The sequence below is a fragment of the Symphodus melops genome, assembly GCF_947650265.1.
Source record: "Symphodus melops genome assembly, chromosome: 6".
NCBI classification, from domain to species: domain Eukaryota; kingdom Metazoa; phylum Chordata; class Actinopteri; order Labriformes; family Labridae; genus Symphodus; species Symphodus melops.
Genome location: NC_136696.1, coordinates 12,329,129 through 12,339,061, shown reverse-complemented (window position 1 = coordinate 12,339,061; position 9,933 = coordinate 12,329,129).

Here is a 9,933-nt window from a genome sequence, read left to right as displayed (position 1 = left end):
TAGGGCTTTTACATAGCCTGTTGCTTTAAGCAGAATCCGCAAAGCAAACTGTTTGCGCCATCCTCTTATTGATTCGACAAACTCAATAAGGGTTTCAACTTACAAATGGAACAATTGAAAGCAATTGTCATTGAAAGCAACTTAGATGAATTGCAAATATACAACTATTCCTCTAAACCTTAAATCCTTGAAGAATAAACAGCTGCTGCAAGATATCAACTCTGTTAAATTTGATAAAGAGAGCTGATAAAAATTTTAAACAAGGTACTTCATCTGAAATCAAGCATCTAACAGCCTCAATCACTCCCTTTCCCTGAGAGCCTGCCATGTGCGATTGGACGGACATTACTGGCATTCTTTCATGGCTACACAGTGCAAGGAACTTCCTGTGCATGACTGAATGATTTCATTATGAAACTCGGCACACACTAAGGGGGAGAGTCACTTAGTCACAGTTCAGTGGACACGGGCCATGAAGGGTAAACTGGGGGGTCTGTGCAACGACTGGAGGGGCTTTGGCAGTGTAACGACTGGCCAGGCAGGCTGTGATGTGCCTGGAGAGCTGGCACAAAGCCTGGCTTTGTCCAAACCAGGCCTGAAAGCATAAGGTCAGGGCCTTTGGGCATTTTTTCTCAAGACAAAGTGGAAGGTAATGAGTAACAAAGGCAGGCGGGAACAAGGGCTGCACATACCACAGCTAATAAGAGGAGCTAAAATGTGTTAAGTGTACTGACCTCCTCTGTTGTCATCCCAGCATGAGTACGTCCAAATTCATTTAAGTCTACATCTTCTTTGTCTTTCCCTATTAATGTATGTAGGTGTTAAAATTGGGATCGTCTTTCCCCCTTGGCGACGATCCGTAGATGTGGGTTGTGGATTTGCGGCGCAGAGTCACATTTCATCACATGCTGCAAGTTTAACGAGCGTGTGCATCTGGAAACATCACGAGGGACACTGAGTTGTGTTAATCTCTGCCATATGGAATTTTTAAAGTCAGCTGTGAGAACACAGGTGTTTATTAATTTAAAGGGAATACGAATAGAAGAAAGGGAAAGTAAAGGCATGAGTCACGGCTTAAATTCTCCCCCGTGTGTGTGACGATTACAAACTCAGTACTAGTTTTTTTTTCCCTCTACTGAACATGAATTTTCCCTAAACTGCCACGGCCCAAATATCTTCAGCCAACAAATTTGCATCCTTGGGTGTTGAAATCTTTTTTGTTACAGTAATTAATAGACAAGAGAGTCGACTAATGCATCTGTCTTGCTGCGACCCACTCCTTCAGGACAGCCGTTCTTGTAGATAATGGAAAAGATTACATCCCTCATGAGTTTTTCCATCGTTAAAGGCTGAGTCAAATCTTTCACAAAGGAGTTTATATTTAAAAGAAATAAAATGAACGTATGAAATCCACATATGCCTCCTCATTCTTTTAGTTATTATTAGATTGAGAGCCATAATATAGCCGACAGCCCGTTTACAAACAGTCAAATAGATCTGCCTGTAATCCGTTAAAACTGTTTGAGAAACAAAAACTGTTTAAAGTCAATTTGGATTTCCTCCTTTTTCCCCCTTAATACGATTTGCCACATGCCAGTCATAGCACACGTAAAAATAAATCCTGATTAATTTCAGCACATAATTCCATCCTATTTGTTATGCTTAGTCCCTCCAGCACTGTCTAGCAAATGTCAGACCACGTTCTGCTGAATGTCACACGCCTAATTTGATTTCATGAGGAACTACTGCATTTTATTTTGTGAGGAGAATAGGTCTATGGGCACATTTGATGGCAACGTTTATATTTTCATTGACAAAAAAAAGTGCACAACACATTTAGATCTTGGCTGTTAAGGACTACACTAAGTATTCCTGGCACGTTGCAAAGTCCAGTTTTGTTAACTTCATCAAGGATTACCCAGGCATGACATCAGCACTGTTGTTAGGATCTTTGTTAAATGGTTTGTCTTCCCCTCCTTATTAAAGTTGAAAATGCTGCACAGCATTTGATTGACATGCTTGATGGGTTTTGATGCCCCTGTGGTTGATGCCTGTTCATGTCTCAGTTAAGCCAGGGGGACCTGTTTCAAGTACACACTGTTTCACTCATTTGCATTTGGGTTCATCTCTATGTAAATGTGAATTAGTATGCTTATGGAATTGGCTGCTTTTTTTAACTGAAGCAGCCAATTCCACTGATAACTGATCGAATTCACGGTAAGATAATCTATCATTTTGTTCTTGAATGGGTCTTTCTCATGGCCACCTGCACCTTGCTGAGATTGTGGTTGTAAAGAAGATACTGTATTTCTATGCAAATCAGCCAAAGTGTCAGACAAGGAGTAGATTTTTCCTAACAAGCTCGCAGGACATATGGTTGGGTCTTCCTGCAAAGAAAGCAAATTTGTTCTTACAAAGATCCTAAGAATTGTCTTGGGGTGAGTCATAAAGCTGTTAATGAAGAATATACAACTTTTTGATTCAGGAGATGTTGCCCTTGAGCACCAGTGTGGAACCAAAACCAATTTCTATTTGGCGACAACTCCACCATACTGAAACCTCTTCTGTCATACATCCACATTGAAAACTGCATACAGGGATTTTAAGAACAAATGTCTCACTAAGAATGGTTGGTGTTGGAGGCCAAATGAGTGGATGACTTTCCTGATTCTGATAAAGTATTCAACAGCAACCCAACGTATATTTTTTGCACATTTTATCGATGAATTCTGAAAATCCTTTCTAAAACTCTACACCTAGTCAACTCTTGAAGCTATCTGTTCATTTGTAGGACTTTATTAAATCAGGGGACGTGCTGTGGCTGTGTCATACTGTCTTTGTCCTCCCCATGCCTGAAAGTGCAAACAGAATCGATACAGGGAAGGGGACAGAGGACGTGAGATACTTGATAGCGAATACCTACAACCCGCTGAAACAGCACATTCCACCCTGCTTGCTGACCACTTGTTCTCTGAATGTTAGTGCTGGCTAGAGGCAGCAAGCTGTCGGAGATCTGCGTATGGTCACAGCAGTCATTTTAAATGATGGCACCAACGAGCTCGGCCGGTGCTCAGTAATTTGGTCATTTCTATGTAAATTGCGCCCATAGTAGGCTGTTGTACCACACAAATGCCGAGCTGCGCCTTGCTCAGTAATAGTACGCCGTTGCACTGAAATGATTAAGCTCACTGTGAAGAAAATGTCATGACAGTCACTCAGTTAAGTAGATAGGTCGGCAGGAGTAGAGATAGAACAGAGGAGGAGGGCACTCAGGCATGCTGCTATGAAGACAGACACAAGAGGCAGGCAGTCGATTTGGGTTGCGTCCAGGTGCTGGCCTCTCTCTTTAGAGAGGGGAAGAGGGAAGAGCTCACTGGAGACAAACATTAGGTGCTTTATGGCTGACTCTGCAGTATCATTGTAAAGATTGGACATGAAGGTGAGATAAGGCTGCCTAGTACGGACACAGCAGAATGGAGCAATGCATCAACATTGTGACACAGTTATGTACGTATAGGTTAATGAAGCTAATGTATTCTATGTCAGGATTTTATAAACTTTAAGCTTGGGTACAAAATCTTGGCAGCATTGTGAGCCAATCTCAGCTCTGACAGACATTATTATCCCCTCTGTTATTTGCAGCAATATCCATTGACGGCAATGTTACCTTCAGTATTCTAGGACAATTCATTTCCTACGTATTTGGAGAGGGTGATCTAAGAAAAGTCTCTCATAATTGAAGTTTTAAAACAAAGGTTCTCAGTGGATTTATTTTTTAATCTTTGAATTTGAATGTGTTTTTCAGTACTGCCTAGTAAACAACCTGCTGTAAATAAATCTTTTTTATTTCTATTATCAACTGTCTCCACAAGCAGTCTCTCCTGCTGGATTTCTCGGGGTATTCTTTTGTTATGCAGCTCAGAGTGCCTTATTTTGCAGCAGCTTTTTAAAACAAAGCATTGTGAGTTGATTCTTGTCTTATTTTTGTGTGCACGTGTGCAAAGACCAATTAAAACTGAAGTAGCGAGCCCTTGAACGCCCAATTTGCACTGCATGGCTGCGTTCAAAGCTATCCAAGGAAGCAAATGAGAACCTCCACATATTCTGTGCTGCACTCGTACACCACCATTTATAAGAGATAGGAGGATTACGATTTAACAATTACACTCTTAGCTCTTCTCAGAGTGCGATTCTGCAAAGCGCTGTCTTCCTAGATTCATATTGATTCTCAAACGGCGTTGTTACTACTGGTCTGTGAATTCACAGTGACTTACAGCACTGTATGTGGAGTAACAGTAGAAGCATCACATACATGATGACATGCACAAACATGCAGAGTTGTTCTCCCACGCTAGCTCTGCCGATCCTTGATCGATCCTTCGTTGCCCCTGCACCGCCTCTGTACAGAGGGGGATCACTTCGTACCCCCTTTACACCTCTGTTACATCCACAGTTCAGTACAAACGTCACAGTGATGTATATCGTGCTTGGAACAAGCAGTCTGAATTGGTGCATTGAGATCAGCAGACACACATTAGTAACAGAGTTGAATACATCTTCTGATTGGTCAATACATTCAACAGAAGGCATCAGGAAGTGTCTAAAAGGACAGCAAACAGTTTGTTTCACAGAAGCATGGATAACTGATCACAAGTCTTGTGATAATAGTTCAAACTTGCAGAAAAAACTGTGTTAATCAGCAAGGATTGCTTTGGATCACCATTGGACCTGTACTTCATCAGAGTTCCCTAGTTGTTCTTAACGGAGCGAGAAAGTGGCAAAAAAAACCTCCAAGTAAGTTTACAGAAACTTTTAAAAAGGAACACATTTGCTGGGCCTCATTGTTTCTATTGCCATCTCTATACATTTCAGCCAATAGGACAAATATAATTAGCAACATTGATAAAGAGCCAGATTTGTGTGGCAAAACAACTGACAAAACCTTTTCATCATCCCGTTTTATACACCTCTCATCACAAAAATAATGTCTTTAATCTCAAGCCAACAGAATGGCTGGAGGTGACTTGGACTGTGAGAAATAAAGGCCAACTAAAGGGATGATATAAGAAAAATTAAAAGACACTCGAGTTTTCTTGTCTTTTTTTATTTGATCATTTATGCTTTAAAGATTTTGACTCTCAAAGACATTCCTTCCCCCTTTCACACCTGTAACCTGACTCATCTCAAATAACATGTTTGAGAAATCCAGGCCTCCCACGCCAGCAGCCACAGCAATCATACTCTGACACGACTGCAGGGCGAGGCTCAGTGTCTCGCGTTAAACCAGACACCCTTACATTACCTTCACCAAAGAGGAAACAATGCTGGGTGCAGTGGTTCACTTCCTTCCACACTCAGTTCCAATTCAGGCAGCAAACCTTTGTATTTTTCAAGTTCCACTTTACATAACACAAATCCTTTTGCTGCAGAAATGCAGCATGTGGGAGGTTTCAAAATACACTAAGTACAGAAAAAAAAATAATAACTTGACCGACAAGGTGGGGTTACAGGAAATTCATAGGGCCAATCATTTTGTGAATCGCCAAGGTTGACTTCAATGAAACAAAAAAAGGCTTCGACATGGTGAGCTGGCTGCTAGTTTTTAGGACTTTCTCTGTGCTCACCACTCTCTTTTATTCTATATCCTCACATCTATTGGAGGCCTAAGCAAATATTGCCAATGTGAGCTCCTGTGAGCATTGATTGATTGCGGGTGGGGTCTAATCACCCAGGCAAGTTACAAAGACATCTCTTACAAAAATCAATGCCACTGAAAGAGAAACTAAACCTTTTAAAGTTCCACAAACGTTTCTAATAAAGCACTGTCGACCACAAGGGGAATCTACTATTTTCTCTCCTTTTGTGGTACTGCTTCCATTTTTGAAACCATTGTAATTTATTTGATATCATTTATCCTTCAAAAGGCAAAAGGGGAGCGGGGTTTATTGGACACTTAAGGGTTGGGAATTTATCACTGAGATGAGCTATTGTATATAACTCAGTTTTAATAGCCAAATTGATGGTCTCTTATCAGGAAATGGAAAGGTAAAGAGATTGGCTGTAAGGCCGAAAGCAGACATCTTTAGCAAGGGCAAGGAGAGTGCAGCTAAGTGATTTATTCTTCTGCATGTTGACTTTTATGTTCCCAAGGCTGAGCCAGACATGTGTGGAGGTAGCACAGAGAAACGGTCATGTCAAATGCATGGCTTCATTCCCTCACCAAAAGAAACTGTGGGTCAACTAAAAGATCATTTATTTTGATCAACATTCATTATGTTCCTATTTTTTACATTCTGGCATTTTGATATCTTTTGAATGTTTGCTCTTTGACAGGTTAACCAGCTATTTTACAATGTCATCTACTGATCGGGAAAATCAGTTGCTCGCTAAACCTCTCCCTCCCAAACAGCAATTACCCCAAAACAGATTAGCAATCTTAACTAGGCAAGGCTAAGATTTGTATTTCTCAAGTTGAAGAGTTTTAAATGAGGTCAAAGCAAGAGGGACACTCAATGTTTTAAATGGGAGAATGTCTTTTTTTTTTTTTCTTAAACGAGAGCAAAAGTGTAAATGAATGGACTGAACAGAGTGTTTATCGGCTTTAATCTCCTGCATGCATAAAGACCATACTCTCGTATCTGAACAATATTTCAGTGGCCAAGGAGCACATCTGTCTCGTGTCAGTGATAGACATTTCAGTCAGTAAAAAGAGAAGGTTGCTTTAAGATATGAGATGCAGGATTCACCTGATTTAAGGGCCCATTGTTTTGAATTCTGAGCAGTAAATAAACCTCATTAGCGTCATAAACAGCATGTGTTCCTTGTGAAAATGGAAAGCTAGCAATAGTGATGGGCCTTTTTTTCTCTTTTTTGTTTACTTTGATGATATTTGATGAGCAGAAATATGAAACGATGTAAACAACAGTTGCAGCTCGACACTCCGCATGCTCACACAGTACATGCATGGCAGGAAGGACAACCACCTGGTCATCAGATTCTAAACAACCTTTGCTCTCTCAGTCAGACAAACAAATGGAGGGCCGTGCTGTGACTCAACTGGGAATGACTTTGAGTGTGCAGGCTTAAAGAATGTGAGCTTGCTGTGCAGGAACGACAGTCAGGCCAGGCTGCGACCCCAGCCATGTTCTGCTTTTATAACCCTCAGCCTTTTCAAAAGCAACCCCCCCTCCCACCTCGCTCTGCCAATCCCAGAATTCTCTGCCTTTTGTCTGAAGTTGCCGCTGGACCATATTACATGATCCCATCTGGTAAAGACAAAACGTATGCTGGCATGCCCATGCCGTCTTCGAGCTTGTATTCCACGCTTATTCTGTAACTCAAAGGGATATTACCAACACCAAAGACAGTTGACCGCCATGACTAATCCATCAGCCTTGTTGGCTGTCAACATGTCGCCCTTCATAGGTACCCTCTCTCCTTGTTCCCCCCCTGCTCATCCCTCCCAGGTGTTCCCATAACTCACCGGGCCTCAAATCCCATGCGGGCATTCCTGAACTTCAGAGGAGCACCGGCAGATGAGAGCCTGGATTTATGGCTCACAGATAGAATAAGGGTGGGGGTGATCCGGTGCTCTTCAAAGCAAAGGGCCGGTTGTTGTTCTTTCCTTTGCTCGCTGGTGCACACACACATATACACAGCTCTCTCTCTTCCCCTCTGCGCCTCTTACAGCTGGAGTGCTCACTCTCAGGTTTACTCACAGCTATTGCATCTATAAATTCATCTTTTATAACATATATAAGTCCAGATACAGGCGGCCGATGTGCATCTTTTAACTTTCCCTCGCCTTACTCCTCCAACACTGACAGAAAAACAGAATTACTACAGACGTGATTTAACCCCTCGTTTTCTCATAATATCAAAGGTGACCCTTCAAAGATTGTCTCCGGGCTTCTTTACTGCACCTGCACAACATATTCCTCTGGTTCTTAAATGCCACCTCCCTCTGAGCTATTAGAAACTGTTTGTGTGACTTTGCATACAACATCATAGGTCACAGACAAATGTGCATGTGTGATGACGTGTGCATCGGTCTATATTTGCATAATGTGAGTGTGTTTGTACTTGCTGCCTCTGTTCCAAACCAGCTAGTGTTAGATTGCCGGGAGAGGAGGGGGGGGGGGGGGTTGATGGATTTGTGGATCTGGATCTGGTGTCGTTGCTCCGAGCCGGATGTGTAATGAACCCTGCTTTGCTTCTGCAACATTCGGTCTGATTGATTAGGAGCACAGCCGACTTAACATGCAGGATTGCCGCCTCTTAACAATGCAACAACTACACAGAGCAGATCACACATATAGCCTGAGTGCTACATGTGCTTTTGTCCACAGCCTGCTCATTTAAAGCTGTGCAGTAAGCACACTTTTATTACAGCCACATGTGAATACTGACGCAACGTGCATTTACAATCTCCCCGTCTGTGTTCTGTAGCAGAAAAACACTTTTATAGAAAACACAACTTGAAACTGTGATTCTCTTGCAGCTTTTCACGCCCTTATTCTCACCCCTTCAACCCTTTCCCATTCTCAATTTGAACACTCACTCAGATTTTCCTTTTCAACTTTCCAAACTCTACTCATTGTGAAGGTGGAAAGCTGATGTAATTTGTGGCTGTTAGTCCCAGTTACCAGGGCGATCCAAGCGGCTGTGGTCCTCCCGCTGCTTAATCAGACCACTGTTTGTTCGCTCTCCTTTTTCTCATGGTCCGTTCTGCCAAACCTAAACCAGCCAAACACAAATGAAAAAAACTAAATCTGCATCTAACTGTTCTTTATTTTTCACAGAAACTTTGAAATCAAACTTTCAACACCTCTACACACACACACACACACACACACAATATCCATTCAAACATATCCTGTTCCTATTTTGTCTCTGTGAAGGCCCCCATATTGTTTCTACCTCTACCCCTCGCAGGGAGCCTCTCTAACCTGCCTCATTTCAGTCATTGCAGGAGAGCTCCAAAAGCCTGATGCCCGATATGTGTGTGTGTGTGTGTGTGTGTGTGTGTGTGTGTGTGTGTGTGTGTGTGTGTGTGTGTGTGTGTGTGTGCGCGCGCGCACGTAGTGAGTGTAGTACTGGCCCTGAAGTGACACAGTGAGGGTATAAATAGAGCAGGCCCACAGATCACTGTGCCAGACAGAATGTGGCATCTGCTGTGCTGGGAGTGCAAAGTGTTTGAGAGCCTCTAAACTCCTCACCAACCCCCCCCCCCCATCTTAGTCGCTCATCTTTCTTCCACCTCTTCACTCCTTATTGCCATCCTTCCCCTCTCTTTTTCTCCCTCTTTACCTCTGCTATACTTATCTTTCCTCCTCCTGCTATTTCCCTTCCTCTCTGTCTCTGTGTCTTTGCTTCTCCATCTCCGTCCCTCTCTTGTCTTCCACATGCCCCCCCCCCCCCCCCCCCCCCCCCCCCCCCCTTACACACTACCACACATCTGCTGCCATGTGTTGAGTGTTGTGGAGCAGTCCTATTTTCAATTTAGGCTACAAGATCCGATTCCTAAACACACAGCGGGAACCTGAGAGGGAGGAGGGAATGAGAGAGATAAAAACAAAGGAAGTGGGAAGAGCAAAAAAAAGGGTATTTAGCCCTGCAGTGGTTAACATCAAAGCCCAGTTTTCATATTTACCATGGTTTACAGATTCCACCACTGCCATGCTACATATGCGAAAACAATTTAATCCTGTGGGATTAGGTGATGTACTCGCGAAGCAATCTCGAGTGGGACGGGGCGCGCTGTAAATACAGGAGATAAAAGCAAAGTCATTGTGATTCTCTGCCGGGTATTTTCTAACGGGAGCCGATTATCAATCCTCCTGATTTAGCAATTCGTTTCTTTGTTGTCAGCAGAGCCGTTACAAAGTGACAGTAACCCCACGGCCCCCTCTATCTGACATGAAGCAACACGTT